The following is a 19,751-nucleotide window of genomic DNA, read 5'->3' as shown; positions in this document are numbered from 1 at the left end:
AAGTGACAGGTGGGATGCTGTTTCTAACTTTGACATTTTCAGCCGGTGAATCCTGGTCAGGAATTGGGCATTTCACCGTATGTGTTGAAATGCCCAATTCCTGACCAGGATTCACCGGCCGAAAATCTCAAAGTCGAAAACAGCATCCCACCTGTAACTTATTTGACAGGGTCCCTATAAGCTGTCCGTGGACATGTCATTTTAAGGCTAGTTATGCATTATCATGAAATGCTAAGTACCCCAACATGTTGCATTGTCTGCCCTGTCCACTGTGCTGCAAGTTTTTAGTAATAAACCACTAACAATCATGAATTATGACCTAATAATGCATTGACCACAAACAGCCTAAAGTGGTCCCATCAAATAAGTTGCAGGTGGGATGCTGTCCCACCTGCAACTTATCTGATGTCCCTGAGGTCCCGTCAAATAAGTTGCGGGTGGGACTCTTTTGTGCCCACCTGTAACTTATTTGACAGGGTCCCTATAGGCTGTTTGGGGACACTGTCAGTAGACATAGGTGTTATAACAAACTAATTACACAGGGTTTGATTACACGAACAGATCAATTAACACTTTGACCAGTTTAAACCATTTTAATTAAGCGCCTAAATAAATTTGAATTATCTAAACAATACTTGGAAAAAAAGGACAGACAAGAAGTTAAAATTCCAAACAACAAAAACTACTTTATTTTGAACAAATATACAGGAAAAAAGTGAAATTTAAATGAAAATGGTGATGGGTAAAAAAAACAAAGGAACAACTCAAAGTCTTTAAAAAATCGAACACTTGAACTTTTTTTTTTTTTTTTAACAAAAGTCTCTTGCGGAACAAACACTCTAAAAAAACACACTTTAACTCACTTGAACAGTTTAAAATTAGAAGAAGAAAAATCTCTCGCGGAACAAACACTCACGAACACTCGGAAAAAACGCGACCATGAACACGAACTCGACGTCTAAAAAACGTCAACTCAGTTTCAACGTCTATTTGCGCTGCCTGCGCTTCTTAATGGCCTCCTTGACCTTCTTGGAGACCTCCTTTTGGCGTGTCAGGCCGACGAGGGTCGTGGAGGTGGGGGAAAAGATGGCCTTCTTGACTTTCAGCGGGGACACGTGCCTCTGAGTCGCCGCCAAACATTTCAGGGGAGTCAGGAGCACCGTAGCTTTCCCCTCTCCGCCGCGGGTACTTTTTTGGGGTGGTCGTCTCCTCCTCCTCCTCTTGGGATCCTACCGCCTCTGCGCCTGACTCGGCCTTCTCCTCCTCTTGGGATCCCACCGCGGCTGCGCCTGACTCGGCCTTCTCCTCCTCCTCTTGGGATCCCACCGCCGCTGCGCCTGACTCGGCCTTCTCCTCCTCCTCATCCTGCTGCTCCTCGTGCTGCGCAAAGTAGGAAAAAAACGCACACACACACACACACAAAGACATGATAAGTCATCGGTTGTGATGTCGCAAGAGGGATGTTGTAACTCTGCAGTCAAAGGAAAAAGTCAACTCACCCCACTGGACTCGGGGCTGGACGTCCCAGACTCCTGGTACTCCGGGCTCTTGGTCGCCTCTGGAGTCGTGCTGCCCGAAGTCATCTCGAGGAGGGCAAGGAGGTCAACATCATCCGAAAGCCCACCCTCCGCAAGTGCAGGGAACTCGCCGCCAAGGCAATCCCGGACCTTTTGAGTGAGTGGTCTGTGGTCTGTCTGTTGAGTGAGTGGTCACTAGTCGAAGTGAAAAACAGGAACTTGGCGGAGGGTCCGCCGGGCAGCTGATCTTTGACTCGGAGGAGTCGATTGACCCAAATGAACTCCTCCTCCGTCAAAACGATCTGGGCCGACCCGAAAGCCATGTTCGTCTTGTGGTTGGCGACCTGTGGACACACGAGGGGAAGAAATAAAAATAAACAGATAAATCAATCAATAAACAAATCAATTAAAAAAAAATCCACACAGCAAAGAAGAGTCGGACGCTCACGTTTATCAGGTACGCCTTCTCCGAGGTCGATTTGCGGGCCCCCAGAACCTCCTGCATAGTTATGTTTTGGAGAACCCCCCCTCTGTGGCCGTACACGCAGGTGAGCAGCACCGCAAAGTGCTCGAAGAACCTCCACAGGGTCTTCTGGGTGGGCTCGTTCTCCAGGAGGGCTAAAGACGAGAGAAAAGCACAAAGTTCAAAGGTCCGTCGGCCGGCGGGTGAGAGCGCGGGGAGAAGACGAAAGACCACTCACTCAAAAGGTCCGGGATGGCCTTGGCGGCGAGTTCCCTGCACTTGCGGAGGGTGGGCTTTCGGATGATGTTGACCTCCTTGCCCTCCTCGACCTGCGTCTGGTGGACGGCCACACCCCTCTTCAGAGACTTGCGGAGCGCCCCCATCTCCCTGCGGAGGCCGACCAGGGCTTTTTTGGTCAAGCGGCAGGACTGCGGAGGGGTCTCCGACAGGAAAAAGTCGAAGTGAAAAACAGGAACTTGGCAGAGGGTCCGCCGGGCAGCTGATCTTTGACTCGGAGGAGTCGATTGACCCAACTGAACTCCTCCGTCAAAACGATCTGGGCCGACCCGAAAGCCATGTTCGTCTTGTGGTTGGCGACCTGTGGACACACGAGGGGAAGAAATAAACATAAACAGATAAATCAATCAATAAACAAATCAATTTAAAAAAAAAATCCACACAAAAACACATCGGGCAAAGAAGAGTCGGACGCTCACGTTTATCAGGTACGCCTTCTCCGAGGTCGATTTGCGGGCCCCCAGAACCTCCTGCATAGTTATGTTTTGGAGAACCCCCCCTCTGTGGCCGTACACGCAGGCGAGCAGCGCCGCAAAGTACTCGTAGAACCTCCACAGGGTCTTCTGGGTGGGCTCGTTCTCTAGGAGGGCTAAAGACGAGAGAAAAGCACAAAGTTCAAAGGTCCGTCGGCCGGCGGGTGAGAGCGCGGGGAGAAGACGAAAGACCACTCACTCAAAAGGTCCGGGATGGCCTTGGCGGCGAGTTCCCTGCACTTGCGGAGGGTGGGCTTTCGGATGATGTTGACCTCCTTGCCCTCCTCGACCTGCGTCTGGTGGACGGCCACGCCCCTCTTCAGAGACTTGCGGAGCGCCCCCATCTCCCTGCGGAGGCCGACCAGGGCTTTTTTGGTCAAGCGGCAGGACTGCGGAGGGGTCTCCGACAGGAAAAAGTCGAAGTGAAAAACAGGAACTTGGCGGAGGGTCCGCCGGGCAGCTGATCTTTGACTCGGAGGAGTCGATTGACCCAACTGAACTCCTCGTCCGTCAAAACGTTCTGGCCCGACCCGAAAGCCATGTTCGTCTTGTGGTTGGCGACCTGTGGACACACGAGGGGAAGAAATAAACATAAACAGATAAATCAATCAATAAACAAATAAATTTAAAAAAAAATCCACACAAAAATACATCGGGCAAAGAAGAGTCGGACGCTCACGTTTATCAGGTACGCCTTCTCCGAGGTCGATTTGCGGGCCCCCAGAACCTCCAGCATAGTTATGTTTTGGAGAACCATCCCCCCCCCCCCTCTGTGGCCGTACACGCAGACGAGCAGCGCCGCAAAGTGCTCGTAGAACCTCCACAGGGTCTTTTGGGTGGGCTCGTTCTCCAGGAGGGCTAAAGACGAGAGAAAAGCACAAAGTTCAAAGGTCCGTCAGCCGGTGGGTGAGAGCGCGGGGAGGAGACGAAAGACCACTCACTCAAAAGGTCCGGGATGGCCTTGGCGGCGAGTTCCCTGAACTTGCGGAGGGTGGGCTTTCGGATGATGTTGACCTCCTTGCCCTCCTTGACCTGCGTCTGGTGGACGGCCACGCCCCTCTTCAGAGACTTGCGGAGCGCCCCCATCTCCCTGCGGAGGCCGACCAGGGCTTTTTTGGTCAAGCGGCAGGACTGCGGAGGGGTCTCCGACAGGAAAAAGTCGAAGTGAAAAACAGGAACTTGGCGGAGGGTCCGCCGGGCAGCTGATCTTTGACTCGGAGGAGTCGATTGACCCAACTGAACTCCTCCTCCGTCAAAACGATCTGGCCCGACCCGAAAGCCATGTTCGTCTTGTGGTTGGCGACCTGTGGACACAAGAGGGGAAGAAATAAACATAAACAGATAAATCAATCAATAAACAAATAAATTTAAAAAAAAATCCACACAAAAATACATCGGGCAAAGAAGAGTCGGACGCTCACGTTTATCAGGTACGCCTTCTCCGAGGTCGATTTGCGGGCCCCCAGAACCTCCTGCATAGTTATGTTTTGGAGAACCGCCCCTCTGTGGCCGTACACGCAGGCGAGCAGCGCCGCAAAGTGCTCGTAAAACCTCCACAGGGTCTTCTGGGTGGGCTCGTTCTCCAGGAGGGCTAAAGACGAGAGAAAAGCACAAAGTTCAAAGGTCCGTCGGCCGGCGGGTGAGAGCGCGGGGAGAAGACGAAAGACCACTCACTCAAAAGGTCCGGGATGGCCTTGGCGGCGAGTTCCCTGCACTTGCGGAGGGTGGGCTTTCGGATGATGTTGACCTCCTTGACCTGCGTCTGGTGGACAGCCACGCCCCTCTTCAGAGACTTGCGGAGCGCCCCCATCTCCCTGCGGAGGCCGACCAGGGCTTTTTTGGTCAAGCGGCAGGACTGCGGAGGGGTCTCCGACAGGAAAAAGTCGAAGTGAAAAACAGGAACTTGGCAGAGGGTCCGCCGGGCAGCTGATCTTTGACTCGGAGGAGTCGATTGACCCAACTGAACTCCTCCTCCGTCAAAACGATCTGGGCCGACCCGAAAGCCATGTTCGTCTTGTGGTTGGCGACCTGTGGACACACGAGGGGAAGAAATAAACATAAACAGATAAATCAATCAATAAACAAATCAATTAAAAAAAAAAATCCACACAAAAACACATCGGGGAAAGAAGAGTCGGACGCTCACGTTTATCAGGTACGCCTTCTCCGAGGTCGATTTGCGGGCCCCCAGAACCTCCTGCATAGTTATGTTTTGGAGAACCCTCCCTCTGTGGTCGTACAGGCAGGCGAGCAGCGCCGCAAAGTGCTCGTAGAACCTCCACAGGGTCTTCTGGGTGGGCTTGTTCTCCAGGAGGGCTAAAGACGAGAGAAAAGCACAAAGTTCAAAGGTCCGTCGGCCGGCGGGTGAGAGCGCGGGGAGAAGACGAAAGACCACTCACTCAAAAGGTCCGGGATGGCCTTGGCGGCGAGTTCCCTGCACTTGCGGAGGGTGGGCTTTCGGATGATGTTGACCTCCTTGCCCTCCTCGACCTGCGTCTGGTGGACGGCCACGCCCCTTTTCAGAGACTTGCGGAGCGCCCCCCTCTCCCTGCGGAGGCCGACCAGGGCTTTTTTGGTCAAGCGGCAGGACTGCGGAGGGGTCTCCGACATGTTTCAAACGCATGAAACATCCCACGTTCAGGACGTAGTGCTGTATGGTGGTCACGGTCATCTTCGCCCGCCAGAGGGAGCTGACACAGCTGCGAACAGAGACAAAAACCGTCAGAGAGGCGGCCTCCTCCATGAACTGCTGCTGCTCCAGGTCGAGGGTGGACACCATCGGAGGAGCGGGGTTGGAGGCCCTCTGGGCAGTCAGCTTTTCAAGGCACACCCTCCTCTTAAAGTAGCGGAGCGCTTCGTCCTGCATCCCCGCCGTGACCTCAGAGTGGGTGCGGATGTGGCGGTCGAGTCTGTTGGAGAATTTCCCGCACGCAGGAAGCGGGCAGAGGCCTGCACGGGCGTTCACTCGCCCCGACTCCATGGCAAGGAGCAGCTTCCTCTCCTCCGGGTTCTTGACGCCGTGGGTGACCACCAGGTGCTGCCCGAGCCGGGCGTACGACTGCAAACAAAGTGGGCAGGTCTCCGCTGGCATTTTTGCAGGGGTAACCGTATGCTTACCCGAAAATGGGGTGCAAAATCAAGTAATTTGCTGCACACTTACCTGTAAATGGGGTCCAAAATCGAGAGTAATTTAATGCACACTTACCTGTAAATGGGGTCCAACATCAAGTAATTTAATGCACACTTACCTGTGAATGGAGTGCAATTTAAAGTAATTTAATGTACACTTACCTAAAAATGGGGTCCAAAATCAAGTAATTTGCTGCACACTTACCTGTAAATGGAGTTCAATTTAAAGTAATTTAATGTACACTTACCTAAAAATGGAGTGCAATTTAAAGTAATTTAATGTACACTTACCTGTAAATGGAGTGCAATTTAAAGTAATTTAATGTACACTTACCTAAAAATGGAGTTCGATTTAAAGTAATTTAATGTACACTTACCTAAAAATGGAGTGCAATTTAAAGTAATTTAATGTACACTTACCTAAAAATGGAGTGCAATTTAAAGTAATTTAATGTACACTTACCTAAAAATGGAGTGCAATTTAAAGTAATTTATTTATTTTTTTATTCTTTGTCTCAAACAATCAACATAGATATACAACAACAAAACAATAATTAAAACCACAAAGTAAAACACAACCACCAGAAAATAAGTATGTACATATAAATAATAGTAGTAATTATACCAAAAACAAAAAAAAAACCCAACAAAAAAAAACATAAGAATAAAAATAAAAATTTGTTTGAGAAGGAGCAGGCAGAAGCAATTAGCTTATTTAAACCTGCCCCTGTTTAACAGAAATAGTAATATTACAAAACAAATAAAAACGCGGTTACAGCATACACTTTTCTCAGATCTTATATAGCTCACAACAATACCTTAATCACAATACTTTCACATTGCAGATTAAGTCCTGTGTTTCAGTCTATCCTATATTGATCTAATAATGATTTCTTTAATCTGTTTTTGAACCGAATTAGATTATGGCTCTGTTTGATGTCATTATCCAGTCCATTCCATATACAGTAGTTACCCCACAAACTGATAGACACATGTTTTTAGTAGCAGTTCGTACAAGAGGTTGTTTGAACATACAATATCCTCTTAGATGATAACCCCCATCTCTTTCATTAAACAGTGTACTTATGTTACTTGGTACATTATTTTCTTTGACTTTAAACATTAATTGCGCAGTTTTAAATGTAACAATGTCCATAAATTTTAGCAATTGTGAATTAAAAAACAGAAGATTAGTGTGCTCATAATACCCAGTATGATTTATTATCCGGATTGCTCTTTTTTGTAGTATGCACATTTTTTGTAAATTACTTTTATAGGTATTTCCCCAAACTTCCACACAGTATAACATATATGGCAATATAAGTGTGCAGTACATAGTATGTAATGTATTTTTGTTCAATATGTATCTGGTTTTACTCAATATACCAATAATCCTGGCCATCTTCATGCACACATTTTTGATGTGGGGCTTCCAGCACAATTTATGATCAAGTACAACACCCAGAAACTTACAATCATAAACTCGTTCAAGTATTTGGTTATCAATTACCAATCTAACATCTATATTTATATTACGATTCCCAAATACCATCAATTTTGTTTTGTTTAAGTTGAGGGATAATTTATTCGAATCAAACCAAAGTTTTAATTTCTCCATTTCGAATGTTGCCATTTCCATCATCTGTTGCAGATTGTCCCCACAACATAAAACATTTGTATCATCTGCAAAAACAGTGAATTTAAGTACATTTGATACTTTGAAAATATCATTTAAATAAAGAATAAACAGTTTGGGGCCTAAAACTGATCCCTGTGGGACACCACATGAAATACTGAGGCTTACTGACCGGTGATTGCCCATTTGTACAAACTGACTCCTATTATCCAAATAATTTTTTATCCAATTGTAGGCCACACCTCTGATGCCATACCTTTCAATTTTTGTTAACATAATTTCATGGTCAACGGTATCAAAAACTTTCTTTAAATCAATAAAAATCCCTACAGCATATTTTTTATTTTCAATACAATTTGTTAATCTATCTACTAACTCAATTAGTGCCATAGACGTTGATATACCAGATCTGAATCCATACTGGCTGTCCATTAATAAATTGTTTTTATCTATGAAATTATCTAGCCTTTTAGTAAATAATTTTTCGAGTATTTTTGAGAACTGAGAGAGCAGGGATATTGGTCTATAATTATTAAAAACATGTGAATCACCTGTTTTATACAAGGGGATGACTTTTGCCACCATCTTTTCAGGAAATACTCCTGTTTTAAATGATAAATTATATATATATGTTAATGGATCTACACTTCCATCTATTACTTTTTTTACTAGTGACATATCAATGTAATCACAATCATTTGACGCTTTATTCGTGCATTTACTTACGATCTCTATAATTTCTTTGCCTTCTACAGTTCCCAAAAAAAATGAGTGTGGATTCCTATCCACTTGATCCATCACAGAGTATTTAATCCCTGTGTGCTTTATATCTTTGGCCAGTTTAGGGCCCACATTTACAAAAAAATCATTAAATCTGTCAACCACCACATTCATATTTGTCAACTGTATGCAGGGCCGGATTAACGTAAGGGCTAGGTGGGGCTGAAGCCCCAGGGCCCGCGGGATTAGGGGGCCCGTGATTGGCTGGAGAAAATGAGATTGTCAAATCATAGGAGGTTCATTTGTGCATAATACAATAAAAAGAAGTTATTGGAAAATGTGCCTGACTGATATAATTCACCGCCCAATCAAATTAACTATACAATTTGCTCCATAATGTTGGGAAACGCCTCTTCTCTTTATGCTCATTGCTTTGATGTAGATAGAACATGGGTAAACCACTCAAGTGCAAAAAACATGAAGAAAAGTGACAGTGGTGCACAAAAAAGGAAAAACAGACTCGAAAAACAGAAAAGGAATGCAAAACTTCCAAAATTAACAAAATATTTTGGCTCGCGATCACTTTCATCCGTGTCCGTGGAAGACCCCGAGTGCAGCGGCAGCAGCCCGGCTTCACCCTGCTGCACAGCAAAATCCCCAGTGTTAAATGAACACTGAGAGTGTGGATTACATAAACTCTGAGCAAAGTGTTAAATGAACACTGAAACAGTGTTAAAGTTAATGAGATAATTAAGTGAATAATTGAGTGATGATTGAGCATTATTGAAGACACCTGATGTTAACAAGCAGAATCACTGAATGAGAAAAACAGAATTTTAAGTCACCATTATGGAGATTAGTGTTTGCTTTAGTTAGGCTCTTGACCCTTATTTCTTTAACTTTAGATTTTGTTTGGCTGCTGTACATGAGTTATAACAGCCAGATGAACAAATAGAAAAGGTGATCTGATGGTGATGTGTTTTAACACAATCATTTAACCCGAATCACTGAATTCATATAGAATCTAATTTCTGAGTGAGGTTTACTTTATTAATTATAGCAGCAGTGACCTTGTGCAGCATAATATTCACAATATCTACAGAATATTCAAAATAATTTCTTAAAAGCTTTTCTTATATAATTTTTTACTTCTTTACAATGTTAAAACACACACACATCAATAATTAGCCTGTGAATCTCAACAATGGTAACAGTTATAAAGCATGTTGCATTCTTGGTGCCACCAATCAAAACTCATTCATGGCTCCCATCATGCATTGCTGCATGAATAAATAATGAGCTTATGTTCAGAGGTGATTGCCACCATTGCTGAGATTAGTGTGTTAATTATTGATGTCTGTGTATGCCTTTATAAAATATTTTGGGGATATTTTTTATTTATTTTTTAATCATTTTTCATTGAAAAGGTTAAAAATGTTATGTCCTAAAATGACCATGCTGCTAAAATCCTTAAGGTAATTTTAACTTAGAATTGATGCTCTTGACAAGTTCAGCAATTCAGGTCAATTGATGATTGTGTTGAAACACAACCAACACCATCAGATCACCTTTTTCATCTGGCTGTTATAAGTCACAGACAACAGCCAGACAAAATCTAAAGTTAAAGAATTAAGGGTCAAGAGCCCAACTAAACCAAACACTAATCTCCATAATGGTGACTTAAAATTTCTGTTTTTCTCCTTCAGTGATTCTGCTTGTTAACATCAGGTGTCTTCAATGATGCTCAATCATCATTCAATTATTCACTTAATTATCTCATTAACTTTAACACTGCTTCAGTGTTCATTTAACACTCTGCTCAGAGTTTATATAATTCTCACTTCTTTGTGTTAATTTAACACTCTCAGTGTTAATTTAACACTGGGGATTTTGCTGTGTGCGTCGTCACCGACCGACCGTGTGTTTTACACGTCGAAGATGGTAAGCAAGCAGCTGAAGTAAGTTAATGAGTTAAGCACTATTTGGATGGTAATTGTTTCACGTGGAGTCGTAAGGTATTTTCAGTATTTATAGGGGCTAGTCGGTGATTTATTGCAGCCTGAATCCAGAATGTCAGTGTTTTTTCTCCCACCACTCACCCGTGTAAAAATACCCGGCCGAATTATTTTTTTTGACGAACATCAGTCCAATATCCATGGTCTACATGGGCATTTTTGCCCCGATGAGTTTTTGTCTTACTCTTATTGTAATATTACATAATATAAAATAAATAAATCACAAGTAAAAGCGTAGTTTTCCCCAAATTTCAGCACAATTGGTAATGTGATGCAACAATAAATTAGTTTACAAATAAGTTAACATTGAGAGCTATGTTTTGGTTTATCGTCACTTCGCCGATGAAAATCCCAAAATGAAACCACAGCAGAAACAATCTCTGATATTGTTAGTGGCGATTCATTACTGAATCCCCGTTTTGAACGAATGGTTTCATTTAATGATTAAATGACTCCTCGTTTGCTTCATCGTTGAATCAAACAGCGGTTTGAACTGGTTTGAACAAATCGGTTGAATGAATGACTCGCTTATTAAGACAGTGAGTTGCCGCCACCTACTGTTAGTTTTAGTTTCACAATTAGAGTAGCCTTCCCTTCAATTAAAAATTAGAAATCATTTTATATTTAATTATTAAATAAAATAACAATCATAGCATTTATGTCATTGCAAATGCAGTGTAAATGTATTATTTTTTTTACATATCCACATGAGAAACAATTACCATCTGAATAGGGCTTTAGAAAGCAAACGTTTTATTAATGCTTTTTCCCTTTAGATAAAAATAAGAGTAATAGCCTGGTGCACGATGAAATATCGGGGCCATCATCATCACCACCACCACCACCAGACATCATAACGGATCAGAATGCAGGGGGAAATTACATCTACAGTACTGATCCGGGATGTTGGCCTGCTGACATTAGCATACAAGGCCAAAATTATTGGATCAAAAAAGGACCAGTTACATGTCAGAATCGCAGCTGTGATTTTTCTGCTTCTGAAAAACAATACAAACACCAAAAACGGGCGTTTTCAAAGACCCTTCTGAGCCGAAAACTTGCGAATGGTGAGTCTGTTCCACGTGACTGGCTTCTGTACTCTCCAATCAAAGGATCAGTGTTTTGTTTTGTTTGCAAATTGTTTGGAGGCATTTCATCATTTTCTGGACCGTCTGGATACAGTGACTGGACACAGTCGCATTCCTGATCATGAGAACTCTGAACATCACAGAGAGTGCATGGTAACTTGGGTGACAAGGACATCTGAAAAGGGACAGATTGATGAGGGCCTTAGGGATCAGTTCAAATTGGAGCGTCAGTACTGGGAGGATGTGCTTAAAAGGGTTGTAGCTACAGCAGCGGCCAGCTGGTGAAGTGGAAAGCTTACCTAGCGGACTACTCTGCCTGTGGATCCCGGCGTCATTTTGGTTCGCCTTCGGTTCACTTTATATCCTGGCGTGTTATGGATCCTGCTGGGACTTGGTTGATACCGATTGTCGGCTCAGATATGGAGTTTTCTCGTCAACGCTCACCTCGCCCTAGGAAAGGCGGTGTTAACCATGGAAACCTTCGGTCTTTGAGTTATGTAACTCGTACGACCAGTTCCCCTGCTCTTGTCAGAGCTGCCTTGATCAACGCCAGATCATTGGTGAATAAGACCTTTATTTTAAAAGAGTTTTTTTTCCCAGCATAATTTGGATTTTTTATTTGTGACTGAAACTTGGTTAAATATTAGTGAGCTGACCCCCTTTTCTGAACTTCTACCGCTGGACTGTACATATTTTAACTCCCCGAGGTCTACTGGTCGAGGAGGAGGACTTGCCGTTATTTTTAAGGAAAAATACAACTGCAGGCAGTTGTCAACGATAACGTTTTCGAGTTTTGAGTTAACAATGTTTGAATTGGGCAAATTTCAGCCCATTCTGTGTGCTCTTATCTATCGACCTCCTAAATATAACAAGCTTTTTATTAGGGATTTTACTGATTTACTGTCTGAAATTATGCCAAAATATGATCGGATTTTAATTTTAGGAGATATAACATTCATGTATGCTGTCCCATGAATCTGTTGGCTAAAGATTTTTTTAAAACTAATTGATTCATTTAACCTTACACAGTTTTTAAGTGGTCCAACACAGATCCATGGCCACACATTAGATCTTGTCTTGTCATGCAGTTTGCCTATTTTAAATATTGAGATACAAAAGCCAGTTTTTTCTGATCATGCACCAATTTTATTTGATGTTTTTCTTTCAAATAACACTGTTAAGTTTTGTGCTCCACCTCGTATCCACAGGATGATTAAACCTGCCACTGCTGCACAATTTTCTGAAGCATTTACTAATGTTATAGAGACTACAGAGCCATCTGCCTCCCTATGTACAGATCGGCTAAATACCTCTCTGATGTTATCAATAAAAATGGCCATAAACCTCATGTTCTTTTTAGAACAACAAATTCTGTTCTTCATACCCCTAAATATGTAATGCAGGAAGAATCTACTGTGACTTGTGAAAAATTTCTCCACTTTTTTGTGAATAAGATCACCACTATTAGAGCTAGCATTTCACCTCCAGCCTCTGATCCTTCCATTTTTACTGAGTGTGCTGCAGTCTTCAGTGAGTTTGAGCCTGTTTCCATCGTGGCCCTTAATGATATTTTAAACCATTTAAAACCGTCAATCTGTTCCACTGATATTATTCCACCACGTATATTTAAAAAGGTATGGAACAGTATTGGATTATATATTCAAACAATCATAAACAGTAGCCTTACTTCTGGTTATGTGCCACTTTGTTTTAAAGAGGCTGTGGTGCAGCCCCTTATTAAAAAACAAAATCTAGACACTTCAGTTCTCTCAAATTATCGTCCGATTTCTAAACTTCCTTTCATGTCCAAGATTTTAGAGAAGGTAGTTCTGGTGCAGTTACAAGCCTATTTAGATCTGCATGGTATTCTTGAGGTGTTCCAGTCTGGTTTCAAAACTTTTCATAGCACACAGACTGCACTTTTAAAAGTTTTTAACGACCTTTTGATTTCAACAGATTCTGGTGATCCTACAATTCTGATGCTCTTAGATCTTACAGCAGCATTTGATACGGTTGACCACAGTGTTCTTATCTCGCGTCTTGAGTACAGCGTGGGGATTAAGGGCACTGCATTAAAATGGTTTAGATCGTATCTCTCAGAGAGAGTGTTTAAAGTTGAGTATGTGAGCTCAAATTCTCCAGTTGCACCAGTGCATGCCTGATAGCGCTCCGGCGCCACGCCGGATTTCCGGCGTTCAGACGTGTCTGGGGAAAAAAAAAAACAGGTTTGCGCACTAAACCACATATGTAACCTTACTTCAGCCAATCGGCAATAGGGTAGGGGCTGGTCTTGGGTTTTGGCCAATCAAATTGAATCAGTAGTCACTTCACGTGCGATCAGTTTTTTGTGCGTTTTCCACACTGGCAGCGCGAAATCTAGCCGAAGTCATGGAGCGCAACTTTATGAAGCCGGGGGAAGACACCAAACTTGTCGATAAAGGCATAAAGAATAAATGGCGCTGGTCTTGGATAGAAGAGGTGGGTAGAGACGAAAAGCCCTTTGGAAGCTGGTGTCAAAAACTCCGGCAACCAGGAGCATGTTTCTGCACTTTGTGTGCAAGGAAAATATTATATGGAACTAGCGGGAAAAAAGTGCTGCCACGGCACGAGTTAGACCCTAGTCATCAAGCAGCTGTCCGAGCGATTCAACACACCTCACGTTTGCCGGGGGCAACAGCCACAGCAGATATCCGACCCTCAATGACCGATCGTGTGGCTGATTTAAAAATTCGCTTGTGCTCCTTCATTGCCGAGTTCGATCTGTCATTTACAATCGCTCATCCACTCGTCACTCTGTGTCAGAAATTAGCGGAGGATAAACTCGCCCTAACGCATCTGTCTGTTTCGAGGCAGCAACCTCAAATAAATAGTAACAATTTCAACATATGCATGAAAAAAACGAATTATTGAAAATGATCAATATATGATAACGATATTCAAAAAAGGGATGGGCACCCCTCCAGCACATGCACACACAAACACACAGGCTACATAACATGTGAGCAAAGCGGAGCAGCATGACGCTTAAATATAAGTTAAAAAAAACAAAAAACAAAATAAACATAAAATATACGTTTCACATTTGTTTTTAATAATATTAAATTACTTATTTTTATTATTTCATATATGTTGAGTAGGCTATGAAAAGGGAACCGCATGAGATGAGTAAGATAGGATCAAAATTCAAAAGCTGCCCAATATCGGAAAATATTTGGAGTGCGTCAGACATGATTTTGACCACTTATTAAGTTTTGTTTTGTAGAAAGCTTGTAAATTTCGTTTCATATAAATTGTATCTTCATTTTAATAAATGTTTCATCGACAAATTGACTAGATTAATACATTAGAAGTAAATATCAGACAATATAATCAGGACACAGAGGCGCGCAGGTGAACCGGAGCGCGTCTCATAATATGAACCGAAACACCGCGATGCTTGCCTCACACAGGCCTGAGAACTAGGCTACAGAAAGCTTTAAATATCTACTTTTAAACAAAACAATTAAAAACTAAAATAAATTGGCAACTCTCTGCGTATGTAGGCTAATTCGAAGTATGCGTTTCTATAGGCCTATGCGCGTTCACTGCGAAGATGGCGAGTAAGCATCATCAACTTTATCTTTGTTGCTGACACTGACAGAAAACACTAGTTTATTAATAAACAATTCAAATGTTTCATGCATAATCATTACTTTTGCCGGTTCTTTGTGGCAAGCTTTATGCATACGTTGAAATGCGGAATAGGCAATTAAAAACGCTCATATGGTTTCTCTCCCATTTAATTAAATCAATATATGTGATTACTGATAATACAAATGGCTTAAATGATCTACTACTAGTCGACTAGAAAACTAGGACTCATTTTGAGGAATAAATGAACATAATAAACCTCTGTTCAGATTGCCGCCGTGCTGGATTGCGTGGAACGCTCATTGAATTTGAGGATTTATCGTGTTTAGGCTAAAAACAGGGCTGGCGCTTTCATTTGGCATGAAATGACACGACAAACTCGTTTTTTTTTTAAAAATGGCGTTTATCGCGTTTTGAAAAAGAGCTCTTCAAATTGAGTGTTACATTACATAGGGTTTTGTTGCACTGTAACTGTTTAAAAAATATATTTAAAATAAATGGTGCATATTTTGCATTAAAATGAATATCTCCTTGTTCATGCGTCCTTATTTTCTATGGTTAGGCTACTAATGAATTCCTAGTTTACTTTGGAGAATTATAATTGCCACGCTCTGACCTTTCTTCACAGCAAAATCCCCAGTGTTAAATTAACACTGAGAGTGTTAAATTAACACCGAGAAGTGAGAATTATATAAACTCTGAGCAGAGTGTTAAATGAACACTGAAGCAGTGTTAAAGTTAATGAGATAATTAAGTGAATAATTGAATGATGATTGAGCATCATTGAAGACACCTGATGTTAACAAGCAGAATCACTGAAGGAGAAAAACAGAAATTTTAAGTCACCATTATGGAGATTAGTGTTTGGTTTAGTTGGGCTCTTGACCCTTAATTCTTTAACTTTAGATTTTGTCTGGCTGTTGTCTGTGACTTAAAACAGCCAGATGAAAAAAGGTGATATGATGGTGTTGGTTGTGTTTCAACACAATCATCAATTGACCTGAATTGCTAAACTTGTCAAGAGCATCAATTCTAAGTTAAAATTACCTTAAGGATTTTAGCAGCATGGTCATTTTAGGACATAACATTTTTAACATTTTCAATGAAAAATGATTAAATAAAAAAATATCCCAAAAATATTTTATAAAGGCATACACAGACATCAAGAATTAACACACTAATCTCAGCAATGGTGGCAAACAGATCACCTCTGAACATAAGCTCATTATTTATTCATGCAGCAATGCATGATGGGAGCCATGAATGAGTTTTGATTGGTGGCACCAAGAATTCAACATGCTTTATAACTGTTACCATTGTTGAGATTCACAGGCTAATTATTGATGTCTGTGTGTCTTAACATTGTAAAGAAGTAAAAAATTATATAAAAGCTTTTAAGAAATTATTTTGAATATTCTGTAGATATTGAGAATATTATGCTGGACAAGGTCACTGCTGCTATAATTAATAAAGTAAACCTCACTCAGAAATTAGATTCTATATGAATTCAGTGATTCGGGTTAAATGATTGTGTTAAAACACATCACCATCAGATCACCTTTTCTATTTGTTCATCTGGCTGTTATAACTCATGTACAGCAGCCAAACAAAATCTAAAGTTAAAGAAATAAGGGTCAAGAGCCCAACTAAAGCAAACACTAATCTCCATAATGGTGACTTAAAATTCTGTTTTTCTCATTCAGTGATTCTGCTTGTTAACATCAGGTGTCTTCAATAATGCTCAATCATCACTCAATTATTCACTTAATTATCTAATTAACTTTAACACTGCTTCAGTGTTCATTTAACTGTCACCCCCCCTTTTTTGAATAGACATGAAAATGCACATTTCGAACTTAAATGGTTGTAATTCAAGAATGCTTTGGAATATAGACATATGATTGGTCTTGTTTTAAAGAAGACATTTGGCAGATTTTTGTAGAAGTGAAATAAATTAAGAAAGTGAAACAGAAAAAAAGTTATAGAAGTTTGAGTTTATGGAAATGTACAATGTAAAAATATTAATTATTCATATTTTACATAAAATATATATTTTCAAAACCTGGGCTACTCTAAAATGTCAGAAAGATCAAAGCCAAAAATATGAACAAGTTTTGTTTCAAATTTTAGGTTGATATCTCAAAAAATGAGCTTTCAGTAAGATTTTGTTTGAGCGCAGTACCAAACTTTTTCACTAGGGCACAATCAGACTCCATTACTGCCCATATAAGGGCGCCTGCATTTCCATTCGTTTTTTGAGTGATATGAACCATTATTTTCACAATTTTTATACAATTTCTGAAGTAGAGATCCTATTCAGAAGTAGCATGGGAAGTTTGGCAGATTTTGATATGAATTGAACCTCTAAGAAACACATACAAAGAACACGCATGCAAGTCATAGCTAGCTGCCACGTCACAAATGGTGAATTTATTATTTTTTTCTTGATATTTCAAACTTTTCAGACCTTTTTTTTCCAAAATAATTGAATGGATTCTATCTTTTGAACTTTTGGCATGAAAACAAACTGAGGTATCTACCATTTTTTATGATTTTTCATGTTTACTGCTATTTTAAAATAAAGGTCTGAACACGCCTTATGAGTATGAAAATATTCTTGTTTTATATTGATAAATTATGGCTCCTCTGTAATATATTTTGAAAATCAGTCACCAAATATGGAAACTAGAGATTGTAAGCTTTCAAATGATATATAGTTTGTCAATATTATTTAAAGTATTTACTAAGATATTATTGTTTTAAAAATATAGTGGCAAACGTCCCACCTGTGGGACCGTGACAGTTAAGTGGTTTAACTCAAGGCCATATCAGCAAATCTTGCAAAAAGAGAATGGAATGTAAAGAATGTTCCCAAAAACACCCAGACATTCTACACATAAAGGAGAATCGAAAAGAAACCAAAGATGTTGAACTACCAGACAGGAAAATCTCATGTGCCCAAGTCTCTCTTAACCACCAATCAAGCGATAAAACAGAATATGGAGGAGATAACTGTGTGCTGTCAATTGTGCCAGTAAAGGTTAAGTCAAACAAGGGCGACAGAATTGTAGAAACTTATGCTTTCCTGGATGCAGGAAGTACAGCTACATTTTGTACGGAGGAATTGCAAAGGAAACTGAACCTGAAGGGGAAACCAACTCAGATTCTGCTGAGCACTATGTGTCAAGACAAGCCAGGAGAGCAGAAATTAGTAAACAGTTTCATCCTCACAGACTTGGAAGTGTGCGCGTTGGAAGAAACAAAGTACTTTGAGTTACCAAAAGTCTTCACACACAGCAGTATTCCTGTTCAAAATGAGAACATTCCTAACCAAGAAGACATCAGAAAATGGTCATACCTAAGTCAAGTAAGCATACCCAATATCGATTCAAATGTAGATCTTCTAATTGGAGCCAACAATTCAAAGGCAATGGAACCGTGGTACATCATCAACAGCCAACAAGATGGACCGTATGCTGTAAAAACTGCACTAGGATGGGTAGTGAATGGACCCATCAAAAAAGAAAGCAACACTTCACAAAGGTCCAAATTGCCACATCATTCAGTTAATCGGCTCTCAGTGGTGGAAATAGAGCAATTGTTGATTCAGCAGTACAATACTGATTATCCAGAGCGCCAGTATGAAGAGAAAGAGCAAGTAGTAATGCAATTCATGCAAGTAGTGCAAGAAAAGACTAAGTTTGAGGATGGACATTACTGTGTGAAACTGCCATTGAAAAATGAAGCAGTCAAGATGCCAAACAATCGAAATGTTGCTGAACTGCGTGCAGCTAACCTGAAGAGAAAGCTTCAAAAGAACTCAAGTTTGCTTGAAGACTACAGTAGCTTCATGGAGAGCATAATAGAGAAAGGATATGCAGTTAAAATTCCCACAGAACAGCTTGGTCGCAGCGACAGCAGAGTGTGGTATATACCTCACCACGGGGTGTACCACCCAAAGAAAAAGAAAATTCGAGTGGTTTTCGATTGTACTGCTTCATTCCAAGGCATGTCTCTGAACGGTCAATTGTTACAGGGTCCAAACCTCACAAACACACTTATTGGTGTCCTTACCAGGTTTAGAGAAGAACCTATAGCCATGATGGCTGATGTGGAATCAATGTTCTATCAGGTGAGGGTTCCAGAGGAGGACGCAGATCTGCTTCGCTTTCTTTGGTGGCCAGAGGGCAAGCTGGATGCACCTATAGAAGAATTTAGGATGATGGTGCATATATTCGGAGCCGCTTCATCACCTAGCTGTGCCTCTTATGCATTGAAAAGGACAGCAGAGGACAGAAAAGAGGTAGCATCTCCAAAGGCTGTCGAAACAGTTTTGCACAATTTTTATGTGGACGACTGTTTGAAGTCTGTGTCTACAGAACAAGAAGCAATTGACTTAGCAAAGGATGTTAGAAATGTGTGTGCTGAAGGAGGTTTTTGCTTAACAAAGTGGGTAAGCAATAGTAGGAAAGTATTATTATCCATCCCAGAAGAACAAAGGGCCAGTGGGGTAAAGGACCTGGACTTGGATCAGGATTCTCTGCCCATCGAGAGAGCACTTGGCATGCAGTGGTGTACAGAAAAAGACACCTTCACATACGACATCAAGGTACAGGAGAAGCCGTTGAGTAGAAGGGGTATTCTCTCGGTTGTTAATTCAATCTATGATCCTCTTGGGTTTCTGGTGCCACTCATCCTGCCAGTCAAGCTCCTTTTAAGGGACATGTGCAAACAAGGATATGGATGGGATGAACAGATTGAGGGCAAGCGTGCTGATCAGTGG

Source organism: Pimephales promelas, chromosome 2 (genome assembly GCF_988280905.1).
Source record: "Pimephales promelas chromosome 2, fPimPro1.hap1.1, whole genome shotgun sequence".
NCBI classification, from domain to species: Eukaryota; Metazoa; Chordata; class Actinopteri; order Cypriniformes; family Leuciscidae; genus Pimephales; species Pimephales promelas.
The sequence above is the reverse complement of the archived record's forward strand: the minus strand, read 5'-3'. Positions refer to the sequence as shown.